The sequence below is a fragment of the Neofelis nebulosa genome, chromosome 2 (assembly GCF_028018385.1).
Source record: "Neofelis nebulosa isolate mNeoNeb1 chromosome 2, mNeoNeb1.pri, whole genome shotgun sequence".
Taxonomy (NCBI): Eukaryota; Metazoa; Chordata; class Mammalia; order Carnivora; family Felidae; genus Neofelis; species Neofelis nebulosa.
In genome coordinates this window covers 143,403,221-143,417,442 of record NC_080783.1, presented here as the reverse complement: position 1 = coordinate 143,417,442, position 14,222 = coordinate 143,403,221, and the positions used below count along the sequence as shown (strand labels likewise).

General features: G+C 37.1%; 1 protein-coding gene across 13 annotated transcripts in view; it reads right to left on the bottom strand.

The window, feature by feature from the left end:
* Nucleotides 1-14,222, bottom strand: part of EVI5 (ecotropic viral integration site 5) — a 234,951-nt gene that overhangs the window by 211,937 nt on the left and 8,792 nt on the right. For 2 of the 13 annotated variants that reach the window (XM_058716550.1, XM_058716551.1), the window contains exon 2: nucleotides 1,632-1,718. The exons of the other annotated variants lie outside the window; for them this stretch is intronic. The gene's annotated coding sequence lies outside the window, so the exon portion shown is untranslated. The remainder of the gene's footprint in view (nucleotides 1-1,631; nucleotides 1,719-14,222) is intronic. 13 annotated transcript variants of the gene reach the window in all.

The window sequence follows — 14,222 nt, the reverse complement described above, 5'->3', positions numbered from 1 at the left end:
TCATCACCTCACTCTTAGAAGTAAAACTGAACTAGCCACAAGCCCATAAGGGTTCCAAACATAAAATTTGCCACTGTACCCATTTTTAAGTATACAATTCTACTTTCTGACTCTGAATTTACCTATTCTAGATTCATAAGTAGAATCATACATACAACATTTGTCCTTCTGTGTCTGGCTCATTTCATTCAGCAACATTTTCAAGATTCATCCATGCTGTGTTACGTATCAGAGCTTCATTTCATTTTGTGGCTGAATAATATTTCATTATATGTATATTTCTCTCATTTTTCAAGGTGTTGGAAACTCTGAGACCATAAAAAACCTGATATATTTAAGGCTGAAAGATAGGTATAGATAGGTAGGTAGGTAGGTAGGTAGGTAGAAAAATAAATAAAGATATCTCTACTCATCTGTTGTTTATCTATTCATCTGTTGATGGACATTTGGATTGTTTCCTACTTGGACTATTGTGAATAATGCTGCTATGACCATGGGAACACAAGTGCCAAACATACTTTTAATAGTTTGCTCTGGCTGGAAAGCCAACAGAAGAACTATAAAGGTAAACAGTAACAAAAGCTGCCAATAGCAATTACCACAACAAAATTAAATAGGATATCAGACTATATTCTATTAGAGTCTATATTAATATATAAATATGTTCTAGAATACATAAATGTTAACTTATGGTTTTAATATTTATACTGTTGATGTTTTACAAATTTTCTTGAACAAATACGTATTATTTGCATAAATGAAGGGAAAGCATTTTTGTAGAGTCCTTTGTTATAGCAGGATATATATGTTCTATTTTGAGAAATAATACACAATAAGGAAATAAACGGGAGAAAGCAACACAATGCTGAAGCAACCCATTAAGAGACCAATACTGAGGTCAGGATTACAGGTTAGGAGTACTACTGAGAAGGGAGAGGAGCTGGAACCTGACAGCATTTTTTTATTCTGTTCTGACCACAAAGAAGGTACTACTTTGCCCTCCATAATGCCTAGTACATACCTACTATATACTACTCAACAAGATACTCAAAAGTTGGCCTAAAGAATAAATAGATGGACAAGTCTACAGATATCCAAGCTTTTCTACCTACGTCTTATTTTTTAAATTAGTTACGTAGTTAGTCTGAAACTAGTTATTACAAGCATCTGAAGTTTCACCGTAAGTTTCACAGGAATTCATAAATTCACAAGGAAACTGGCAGGTAGATGAATAACAGAATATTTATTTTATTTCTGGGATCACTATTTAAACTACAACTCTGTTTATACAAGATTACAAACCCCAGAGCTCACCAACTTATAGCACCATACTTTTTCAGTGGGTATTTGTGTAAGTGTTTGTAATGACAAATGGGATCCTGAGAGGTCTTTTCTTATTTGCTTTCAAAATAAACAGCAATGTATCAAGCTTAGAAGTACCTTCTGAAATGTTTGCTCAAATTTCAAAATGGTCTATGTCAATGTGAATATAAAAAATTGTTAATTTATACCTATACACATTGATACTTGTCTTTATTCTTCAAAGTGCTGGAAACTCTGAGTCCAGGAAAAACTTGATATACAACTGAATGAATGTGTGAAAAGAAAAAAAATATATATTTATACTCAACCTTGTTCCAATAGGATTTAAGGCTGGTGCAATTGTAATATACATCTTCAATCTCTTAAGCAGGTTATAAGAAAGTATTGTTCCAACTCTGTAAACATGGAAATAAATATTATAAATAGGAATGTATTGTACATTTGGAGTATTATTAATAAATATAGGACACAGATTTTAAAAATATACCCTGTAATTTCCACAAAGAATTTCAAACTATGTCTTTCATTTATGTAAGCTAACAACTGTCAAAAAGAGATGTAGGAAGGGAAGATACAGAACACTGGCTTCAACAGGAATCAAAAAATAGAACAGATATTACAGCGAAAGGGGAAAAAAACAGGAAATAAGAGCAACACTGCTGACAAGACTCCTTCCTTTAAATGTCTACATGATAAATTTCCAAGTTAATTTATTTTCTGTAGGCATACAGCATATTTCCATCTTTCTATGACCCCTCCTACCTCTAGAGCTAAATTTCAAAAAAGCACAATTTATACACAATGATATACTACTTACTGCTGCTGCCACCACCATCATCTACTGTATACTATGTACCAGGCACTGCAAAACGATTTACACAATTATCTTACTAAACCCTCACAACCCTAATATAGGTTTTACTGACATTTATGGAAGTTAAACAACGTGCCCAAGATCCATTAGCTAATAAACGATGGAGCTGGGATACTAAACATTTGGCCTCAAAACAAAAACGTCCTGACAAGTATAAATCACTGATAGGAAGGTAACCTTAAACTAACTGTAGAACATAAAAGTAAAAAAAAACCATGATCCTGAGGATTTTGACAGAACAGGGCCCACTCAAAACCAACCTGATTACCAATTTAAGAAGTTAACTAAAATGAAACATTGAGATGGAAATATTTCAAAATGAAATTGTCAACATATCATGAAAATTCCTACCTCCTTCATAAATAACCTATAGACTGTACATAATCTTTTTTTAATCCATGTAATACTAGTATAAAAAGTTTCAAGAATATCAGCAAAAACCTTTTTTTATAAACTTTCATATTTTCTGTGAACAGATCTGTATGACAGATCTGGAGAACAACTGATATTTTCCTGACTTTTAACATTATTGCACAAAAGGAAACCTTCCTACTGTATAAACTACAGCAATAGTTTCTAAAGAAAAAGGAACAAAGAAAGTGAACAGAAAATAGAAACCAATGGCCACCACATCCCAAATACATGCCTATTCTAAAGGAAAATGGAATTTTACCAAGGCTACCAGAAGCACTGAACTCCAACTAACCTGTTTATCACACTTAAGTTTTTTTCAAAAAATCTTCTAAATATAAATGTCAGTTTGCTGCTAATGTTTTATATTTAAAGTTCCAATGATAAGTTTATTGCTTAATAGTTGTAAACCTGTATTTATAGTCACTATCAAAGGACTTTACTAAAGGGTATCACATGCACAGCTCTCCAGCTAACTGAATTCCCTTAATTCTACTAGACTGAGACAGCTCTGAAATACCTTAAGCTACCTGTAAAGTTACCATACACATATAGCCACAGACATGCACATATTTTTCCAACCCATTCAAAATATCTGAGTGTTGCTGTTATATACAGGCTAGGTGATTGAAACATTTCAAGTGAATGAAGTACAACTCAGTTTTAGCATTTTAAATGTTTGTATAAAGTTATCCAAGGGGTGATTGGGTGGCTCAGTCACTTAAGCATCTGACTCTTGACTTGGGCTCAGGTCATGATCTCACATTTCATGTGATGGAGTACTACATGGGGTGAGGGGTCTGCACTGATAGTTCAGTGCCTGGTTAGGATTCTCTCTCTCCCTCTCTCACTCTCTCTTCCCCTCCCCCAAGCCCTGGCACCCACACACCCTCTCTCAAAATAAACAAACATTAAAAATAAATAAATAGACATCCAAAACTGGGACACCTGGGTGGCTCAGTGGGATGAGTGTATGGCTTTTATTTTGGCTCAGGTCATGATCACATGGTTTGTGAGATGGAGCCCGCCATCTGGCTCTGCACTGACAGCACAGAGCCTGCCTGGGATTCTCTCTCTCTATCCCTCTCTCTTCTGCCCCTCCCTCTCTCTCTCTCTCTCCCTCAAAATAATAAACTTAGAAAAAAAGTACCAAAACTGTACTAGCTATAGAATGCAATTACCCTAAGGAATCAGCATTCATTTACCTTTTTTTTTCATTTAGCATTTAAAACTTAAGCGCTATAGATGTTCAAATTTATTCAAAAATTTCATAAAATATTTTAACTGACCATTTCAACTACTACCCAGTATTAAAATGTTTTTCAGGTTTATATATTCATTTTTTTTAATGTTTTTAACGTTTATTCATTTTTGAGAGAAAAAGACAGAATTTGAGTGGGGGAGGGGCAGAGGAAAAGAGAGAGAATCCCAAGCAGGTTCTGAGCTGTCAGCCTAGAGCCTGACACATGGCTCAAACCCACGAACCATGAGATCGTGACCTGAGCCAAAGCCAGACGCTTAACTGACTGAGCCATCCAGGTGCCCCTATACATTCATATATTAATTGCTAGGTTAAACTTATTTCTCAAAAAGAAACAAATAGTGCCCCTTTAAGCTATCTTGCTCAAATAACAAAAATCACTATGAGCTATGGATCTGAATTAAGTTTTGTTCATTCTAGGGACACCTGGGAGCTCAGTCAGTTAAGCGTCCAATCTTGGCTCAGGTCACGATCTCATGGTTTGTGGGTCAAGCCCCACATTGGGCTCCGACAGCTCAGAGCCCGGAGGCTGCTTTGGATTCTGTGTTTCTCTCTCTCTCTCTGCTCCACCCATGCTTGTGTTCCATCTCTCTTTCAAAACTAAACATTTTTAAAATTTTAATAATGTTTTGTTCATTCTAAAAAATTCAAGTCTTATTTAATGCTATACACTTCAGTAAAGAATCTATAAAAGATAACATACAAACCGAGAATCTCTCTTGCTACTCTGCCAACCTAAACCATCCAAAAAATAAGGTAATCAATATTTCTAAGCACATACAATACACCAAGCAATTATGAGGTAGATATTATCATTTATCACATTAACATATGAGAAAAGGATCTTATAGATAGTTTTGGTAATCCACTTAGTCATTTTGATAATTCAAACCTGAATAGAAAACAAACCAATCTTGCTATCGGACACATCTTCCTTAAATACCTTCCATATAAATTCTATGTGTCCTTTCTGTTTTTTAGTCTTCCTTTAATAACATCAGTCACAGAATCATAACAGCTGCTATTTATATTGAGCATTAAAACCCATGCCAGCTACTGCTCCAGGCAGTTAACATTTATTATTTCCATTCCTCATGACCATCTTTGCACAGTAAATATGAAAACACATACCTTCTGATAAGGAAAGACTCAGAAATGTTAAATAACAAGGAAAATGACAAAGCAAAATGCTTGTTTTTTCTACTACATAATGCCACATTTTTTTTCCAGCCATCAATTCTTGTAATGAAATTATCTGCAATATAGAATTTTACTAGATACTCAACAAAAACAAGGTTGTTTTCCTTTACAGAAAGGGAAAGTATTGAATTCTGTAAAACATTTTATTGTATTACCACAAGACTGATGTAATTTCCCCACAAAAACTTTTATATTAAAACTGGGAGGAGAGAGGACACCTGGGTGGCTCAGGTCATAATCTCGCAGGTTTGTGAGTTCAAACCCCACATCTGGCTGAGCCTGGAGCCTGCTTCAGATTCCATGTCTCCCTCGCTCTCTGCCCCTCCCCTGCTTATGCTCTGTCTCAAAAATAAACACTAAAAAAAAAAAAAAAAAAAAAAAAAAAAAAAAAAAACTGGGAGGAGAGAATGCTACCTAAGGGAGGGAGGGAGGGAGGGAGGAAGGAAGGAAGAAAAAACTGGCTAAGAGTACTAGCTAACTAAAATTTGATCCTTTGAGCTGCACATAAAACAGCTATAGCTGAGGTGAAGTTCATGGATAAGGAGCTAATAAGTCTGTTCCCTGACCTCAACCTTCCATTGATACAAACACAAAACTGTTTAAAAAAAAAAAAAAAAAAAAGATATATCCACACACACAATTTTTTCCTGGCAGCAGCAAGAGTATATACTAAAATACTGGCTTCCCTATGTTTCAATCTAGAAAGTCTGAAGAAGCACAAATTCAGAAGTCTCTCTCTTTTTTTTCTGATTTTTTAACTTTTATTATTTTTTTAACATTTATTCATTTTTTTACTACTTAATTTATTTATTTTAATTTACATCCAAATTAGTTAACATATAGTGCAACAATGATTTCAGGATTAGATTCCTTAGTGCCCCTTACCCATTTAGCCCATCCCCACCTCCCACAACCCCTCCTGTAACCCTCAGTTTGTTCTCCATATTTATGAGTCTCTTCTGTTTTGTCCCCCTCCCTGTTTTTATATTATTTTATTTCCCTTCCCTTATGTTCACCTGTTTTGTCTCTTAAAGTCCTCATATGAGTGAATTCATATGATTTGTGTCTTTCTCTAATTTCACTTAGTATAATAATACCCTCCAGTTCCATCCACATAGTTGCAAATGGCAAGATTTCATTCTTTTTAATTGCCGAGTAATACTCCATTGTATATATAGATATAGATATAGATATAGACCACATCTTCTTTATCCATTCATCCGTCAATGGACATTTGGGCTCTTTCCATACTTTGACTATTGTTGATAGTGTTGCTATAGACATTGGGGTGCATGTGTCCCTTCAAAACAGCACACCTGTACCCCCTGGATAAATACCTAGTAGTGCAATTGCTGGGTCGTAGGGTAGTTCTATTTTTTTGTTTTCTTTTGAGGAACCTCCATACTGTGGAGTGGCTGCACCAGCTTGCATTCCCACCAACAATGCAAAAGAGATCCTCTGTCTCCGCATCCTCGCCAACATCTGTTGTTGCCTGAATTGTTCATGTTAGCCTGTTGTTGCCGAATTGTTCATGTTAGCCATTCTGGCAGGTTTGAGGTGGTATCTCATTGTGGTTTTGCTTTGTATTTCCCTGATGATGAGTGATGTTGAGTATTTTTTTCATGTGTCGGTTGGCCATCTGGATGTCTTCTTTGAAGAAGTGTCTATTCATGTCTTTTGCCCATTTCTTCACTGGATTCTTTGTTTTTTGGGTGTTGAGTTTAATAAGTTATTTATAGATTTTGGATACTAACCCTTTATCTGATCTTTATGTCGTTTGCAAATATCTTCTCCCATTTTGTCAACTGCTTTTTAGTTTACTGATTGTTTCCTTCGCTGTGCAGAAGCTTTTTATTTTGATGAGGCCCCAATAGTTCATTTTTGCTTTTGTTTCCATTGCCTCTGGTGACATGTTGAGTAAGAAGTTGCTGTGGCCAAGATCAAAGAGGTTTTTGCCTGCTTTCTCCTCAAGTTTGAGGGCTTCCTGTCTTACATTCAGGTCTTTCATCCATTTTGAGTTTATTTTTGTGTATGGTGTAAGAAAATGGTCCAGGTCCATTTTTCTGCATGTTGCTGTCCAGTTTTCCCATCACCACTTGCTGAAGAGACTGTCTTTATTCCATTAGATATTCCTTCCTGCTTTGTCAAAGATTAGTTGGCCATACATTTGTGGGTCCATTTCTGGGTTCTCTGTTCTGTTCCATTGATCTGAGTGTCTGTTCTTGTGCCAGTACCATACTGTCTTGATGATTACAACTTTGTAGTATAGCTTGAAGTCCGGGATTGTGATGCCTCCTGCTTTGGTTTTCTTTTTCAAGATTGCTTTGGCTATTCAGGGACTCTTCTGATTCCATACAAATTTTAGGATTATTCGTTCTAGCTCTGTGAAGAATGCTGGTGTTATTTTGATAGGGATTGCATTGAATATGTAGATTGCTTTGGGTAGTATCAACATTTTAACAATATTTGTTCTTCGTATCCAGGAGCATGGAATCTTTTTCCATTTTCTTGTGTCTTCTTCAATGTCTTTCATAAGCTTTCTATAGTTTTCAGTGTATAGATTTTTCACCTCTTTGGTTAGATTTATTCCTAGGTATTTTATGGGTTTTGGTGCAAGTGTAAACGGAATCAATTCCTTGATTTTTCTTTCTGTTGTTTCATTGTTGGTGTACGGAAATGCAACCAATTTCTGTGCATTGATTTTATATACTGCAACTTTGCTGAATTCATGAATCAGTTCTAGCAGTCTTTTGGTGGAATCTTTAGGATTTTCCATATAAAGTATCATGTCATCAGCGTAGAGTGAAAGTTTGACCTCCTCCTGGCCGATTTGGATGCCTTTTATTTCTTTGTGTTGTCTGATTGCAGAGGCTAAGATTTCCAATACTATGTTGAATAACAGTGGCGAGAGTGGACATCCCTGTCTTGTTCCTGACCTTAGGGGGAAAGCTCTCAGTTTTTCCCCATTGAGGATGATATTGGCGTTGGGTCATTCATATATGGCTCTTATGATCTCGAGGTATGCTCCTTCTATCCCTACTTTCTTGAGGGTTTTTATCAAGAAAGGATGCTGTATTTTGTCAAATGCTGTCTCTGTATCTATTTAGAGGATCATATGGTTCTTGTCCTGTCTTTTATTGATATGATGAATCGTGTTAATTGTTTTGCAGATATTGAACCAGCCCTGCATCCCAGGTATAAATCCCACTTGGACGTGAATAATTTTTTTAATGTATTGTTGGATCCAGTTGGCTACTATCTTGTTGAGGATTTTTGCATCCGTGTTCATCAGGGAAATTGGTCTATAGTTCTCCTTTTCAATCAGGTCTCTGTCTGGTTTTGGAATCAAGGTAATGCTGGCTTCATAGAAAGAGTTTGGAAGTTTTCCTTCCATTTCTATTTTTTGGAGCAGCTTCAAGAGCATAGATGTCAACTCTTCCTTAAATGTTTGGTAGAATTCCCCTGGAAAGCCATCTGGCCCTGGACTCGTTTTTTGGGAGATTTTTGATTACTAATTTGATTTCCTTACTGGTTATGGGTCTGTTCAAATTTTCTATTTCTTCCTGTTTCAGTTTTGGTAGTGTATATGTTTCTAGGAATTTGTCCATTTCTTCCAGATTCCCCATTTTATTGGCATACAATTGCTCATAATATTCTCTTATTATTGCTTTTATTTCTGCTGTGTTGGTTGTGATCTCTCCTCTTTCCTTCTGGATTTTATCTATTTGGGTCCTTTCCTTTTTCTTTTTGATCAAACTGGCTAGTGGTTTATCAATTTTGTTAATTCTTTCAAAGAACCAGCTTCTGGTTTCATTGATCAGAACAAGTCTCTCTTAAACTATATCACATATTACATGAATTTTTTATTTAGTATACACAATATACCAAGCCCTGGGTCAAGAAGTGTGTTAAGCACTGTCACTCCATACCCAATATGAAATAAAAACGATTACCACTGTTCTGAAAAATCCTAAAATGGCAATTAGAATCTTCAACATAATTCTCCAAATAGGTAAACAATGCACAGATCATACCAAAGTCCTAAAACTTCTACTTTAATGCTAGTTGTGTTCATTAATTTAATTGCAATGATACTAACAGAGGAAAAGTGGGGCACCTGGGTGGCTCAGTCAGTTAAACGTCAGATTCTTGGTTTTGGCTCAGGTCATGATATCACATTCTGTGAATTCAAGCCCTGTGTCTGGCTCCAAGCTAATGGCACAGAGCCTGCTTAGGATTCTCTCTCTTTCTGCTGTCCCTACCCTGCTCATGCTCTCCCTCTCTGTCAAAATAAATGAATACACTTAAATAAAAGAAAAAAAAGAAAAGAGAAAAGAGAGAAGAGGAAAGGAAAGGAAAGGAAAGGAAAGGAAAGGAAAGAAAAGAAAAGAAAAGAAAAGAAAAGAAAAGAAAAGAAAAGAAAAGAAAAGAAGAGAAAAGAAAAGGCACTTGGGTGGTTCAGTCAGTTGAGTGTCCGACTTCAGCTCAGGTCATGATCTCAGTTTGTGAGTTCAAGCCCCATGTTGGGGTCTGGGCTAACAGCTCAGAGCCTGGAGCCTGCTTGGGATTCTGTGTCTCCCTCTCTTTCTGCTCACGCTCTCTCAAAAATAAATAAACATTAAAAAATAATTTTTTTTAAAAAGTGATCAAATTATGAGAAGGAAATGTATGTTAATCAAAACTGGATAGAAGGATACATATGAAAAATCAGGAAATCCTGGCACAAATATACCAAATGTCAATGGGATAATAATTTTTTTTTAACGTTTATTTATTTTTGAGACAGAGAGAGACAGAGCATGAGCGGGGGAGGGTCAGAGAGAGGGAGACACGAATCTGAAACAGGCTCCAGGCTCTGAGCTGTCAGCACAGAGCCCGACGCGGGGCTCGAACTCACGGACCGCGAGATCGTGACCTGAGCCGAAGTGGGCCGCTTAACCGACTGAGCCACCCAGGCACCCCTGGGATAATAATTTTTAAGAAGGTCCTCAGCATCTCAGCAAGGTAAAAGTACCATGTTCTATCAACAAGATACACGTGGCCTCCTCAAAAGTTATTTAAGCTCTTTTTCCTTGTCAGGAACTTGAAAAAAGGTTGAAGTGAATGTTATCTCCAATGCTTTCCTGTGTAACATTCTAGAGTCAAAAGAAAATTGATACAATCTTATATAAAGATTTTCTTATGCAATAATTAGTTTCAATAAAATAAAAAAATCCCCAAAATGTTGCACCTAGAAAACTAAGGTCTTATTCCCTGAAATTTATATGCTAGGCTACAGAAACAATCAGAAGTTTGGGGGACAAATCAAGACAATGTGGGTACATACATTACCAAGACTAAATTTACATAGTTACACAATAACCTCAGACTCTCAGAAGATGTCAAAGAAGCATTTATGATTGCAAGAGATGTTTTTTTAATCTGATAATATTGAAGAAAACTAAAATATTATAAACTAGTAGGCATATCCACACCACTCTCAGTCTTATCCGCCACAGGGAAGTGGGTCTTCTGTCTAATCAAGTCAGAAGACCTCAGGCCTCATACTCCGAATTGTCCTGGAACTCAAGTTATCTCTCTCTTCCTCCCAGTTTCTGCTTTCAACTTTCAAACATGCTGCTCTGCCATATTTAAAAATCTCACTGAATTTTATTTATCCCTCTGAAAAGCCCTGGTCTCACAGCATCCTGCCACCTCTCATAGCTAAGCAACTGGAAAGATGTTTACCTTTTCATTCTTCCCTTCCTCACCTTCCACTTTCTCACTACAATCTGGCTTTTGCCCTACCATTTTTCTGAAACCACACTTACCAAGGTCGCTCACCAAAAGCCTGTTTATTGATCTCTCTGTAATATATGACCAAGTATTATACTCTATCCTTTTACTTATTGTGATTTTTCTGATTAGAAAATACATGTTAATTACGAATTGAAATATCATAGAAAAAAATGGAAAGTTTAAATACTCTGTAATCCTACTCTCAAAGATAGCCTCTGTTAGCAATATGGTCTATCTCCATCAAGATTTCTTTTCTAGGGGCACCTGGGTGGCTTAGTCAGTTGCGCATCCAACTCTCAATTTCAGCTCAGGTCATGATCCCAGGGTAATGGGATTGAGTTCCATGTTGAACATGGAGCCTACTTAAGATTCTCTCTCTCTCCACTGCCTCTCTCCCTCTCCCCTGCTCATGCTTGCTTTAAAAAAAAAAAAAAAATTATTTTCTATACATATACTAACATAGGAGTATATATATATATTTTTAACTTAACAAAAGTTAGAACATACTATATATATTTCTTTGAGAATTTTTTTAATGTACCTTGATCTCCTGTCCTTGTTAGCATTATTAGTAACTTGATTACCAACCTCCTAAAGAGCTCCTCATCATAATACCCAAAGCATATGAATGTCACTTTAAAAAAAATTTTTTTTGTTTATTTTTGAGACAGAGAGAAACAGAGCACGAGTAGGGGAGGGGCAGAGAGAGAGGGAGACACAGAATCTTAAGCAGGCTCCAGGCTCTGAGCTGTCAGCACAGTGCCCCATGCAGGGTTTGAACCCACCAACCTGAGATAATGACCTGAGCCAAAGTGGGATGCTTAACCAACTGAGCCACCCAGGCACCCCTATGAATATTACTTTATTATTTTTTAAACATTTATTTATTATTGAGAGACAGACCGTGAGTAGGAGAGGGGCAGAGAGAGAGTTAGACACAGAATCTGAAGCAGGCTCCAGGCTCTGAGCTGTCAGCACAGAGCCTGAAGTGGGGCTGGAACTCATGAACCGCGAGCCAGATCATGACCCGAGCCGAAGTCGGACGCTTAACTAACTGAGCCACCCAGGCACCCCTTTTAGTATTTTTTTTTTTTTCAATGTTTTTTTTTTGTTTTTTTTTTTTTTTTTTTATTTTTGGGACAGAGAGACACAGAGCATGAACGGGGGAGGGGCAGAGAGAGAGGGAGACACAGAATTGGAAACAGGCTCCAGGCTCCGAGCTGTCAGCACAGAGCCCGACGCGGGGCTCGAACTCACAGACGCGAGATCGTGACCTGGCTGAAGTCGGCCGCTTAACCGACTGCGCCACCCAGGCGCCCCCTTTTAGTATTTTTTTAAATGTTTATTTATTTTTGACAGAGAGAGCATGAACAGGGGAGAGGAAGAGAGAGAGGGAGACACATGTCTGAAGCAGGCTCCAGGCTCTGAGCTGTCAGCACAGAGCCCAACCCGGGGCTCAAACCCACAGACCACAAGATCATGACCTGAGCCAAAGTCGGAAGCTCAACCAACTGAGCCACCCAGGCGCCCATGAATGTTACTCTAAATGACAAAAGAAGCTCGGCAGATAAAGTTAAGGATTTTGTGATGAGGAGGTTATCCAGATTAGCTGGGTTGAGCCCATCTGAAGATGTTAAACAGCTGGCTTAGAAGATGGAAGAAGGTGCAAAAATAATATAAAAACAGGGAGGGGCCAAAACATAAGAGACTCACTCTTAAATATGGGGAACAAAGAGAGGGTTACTGGAGGGGTTGTGTGAGGGGGGATGGGCTAAATGGGTAAGGGGCATTAAGGAATCTACCCCTGAAATCATTGTTGCACTATAAGCTAACTAACTTGGATGTGAAAGAAAGAAAGAAAGAAAGAAAGAAAGAAAGAAAGAAAGAAAGAAAGAAAGAAAGAAAGATCCACAGAATGCATTGCAAATATAAGTAATGCAACTCTAACAGCTGGAAAAGGCAAGAAAACAGATTCTACCCTTGGGAACAGCCCTGCCAATATCTTGACTTTGGCCCTGTGAATCAGACCTCTGGCCCCCATAACTGTAAGAGACTTAATTTTTTTTTTAAGCTAAGTCTGTTAATTTATTACAGTAGCAATAGGAAATACAGTATATACACACACCATATTACCTTAACTGTATATCATGCTATCATAAGAATGTACCACATTTTAGTTAGCAATCCTTTACTGATAGCTACTTGGGTTGTTTTCTTTTTTTTTTTTTTCCTTAAGTTTATTTATTTTTGTGAGCGAGAGACAGAGACAGAGAGAGAATCCCAAGCAGGGTCCACACTGTCAGCACGGAGCCCAAGGAGGGGCGTGAACTCACAAATGGCAAGATCATGACCTAAGCCCAGACCAAGAGTTGTATGCTTAACCAACTGAGCCACCCAAGTACCCCTACTTGGGTTGTTTTCAATTTTTTATTTTATACTAGGTGCCAAAAATACCTCCAAACATTTGTGTAGTTCTCTAGGAGTTAATTCCATAAAGTACAACTACTGGATCAAGAAATATGAAATTTCAGGGCACCTGGCTGGCTCATTCAGCAGAGCATGCAGCTCTTGATCTCAAGGTTATGAGTCTGAGCCCCACAGTGGGTGTAAAGATTACTTAAAATAAATAATAAATAAATAAACAACAAAAGAAATGTGATATTTCAACCTATATAAAAAATACATTATATACATTTTAAATATATAAATAAATATATATATATTTAACAGATATAGAAACATGTAAATAACCTCCAAAAAGGCTGTACTTTTCTCTCCAAAATCTATTCTTCAGCTCCCTCTAATTACTGCCACACCAATATCCAAAAGCCTAGGACAGATACATCGAGGTCATCTGGCCCCTCCCTTATCTTCACCCCACATACCACAGCTCTAGAATCCTTAAGATCCACCCCCCCCCCCCAATGCCCTGTCCAATTCCTTGGAATAGGAGTACATCAATTTTCAACTCTATTACTTTACTGTGTGTTTTCCCTATCTTAAGTCTTGTGCTCCACTGTACCAGAATAAACTTTCTGAAACTCAGCTCTGATTTAACTAGACTCTTCACAGATTGCTGGCTGAAATGTGGAATGGTATAACCACTTGGGAAAAATTGTTTGTAACTGTCTTCTTAAGTTAAATATGCATCTATCCGCTGACCCAGTAATTCCACCTCTAGTTATTTATCCAATAGAAATGAAAATGTATGTCTCTAAAGAGACCAGTAGTCAAGTGTTCATAACAGCTTTATTCATAATAACCAAATGGGGAAATGGATAAACTGTATTATAGCTATACAATGGATTACTGCCCACCAATTAAAAAGAACTATTGATGTGAGCAACAACATGGCTTAATTTCAAAAACATTATG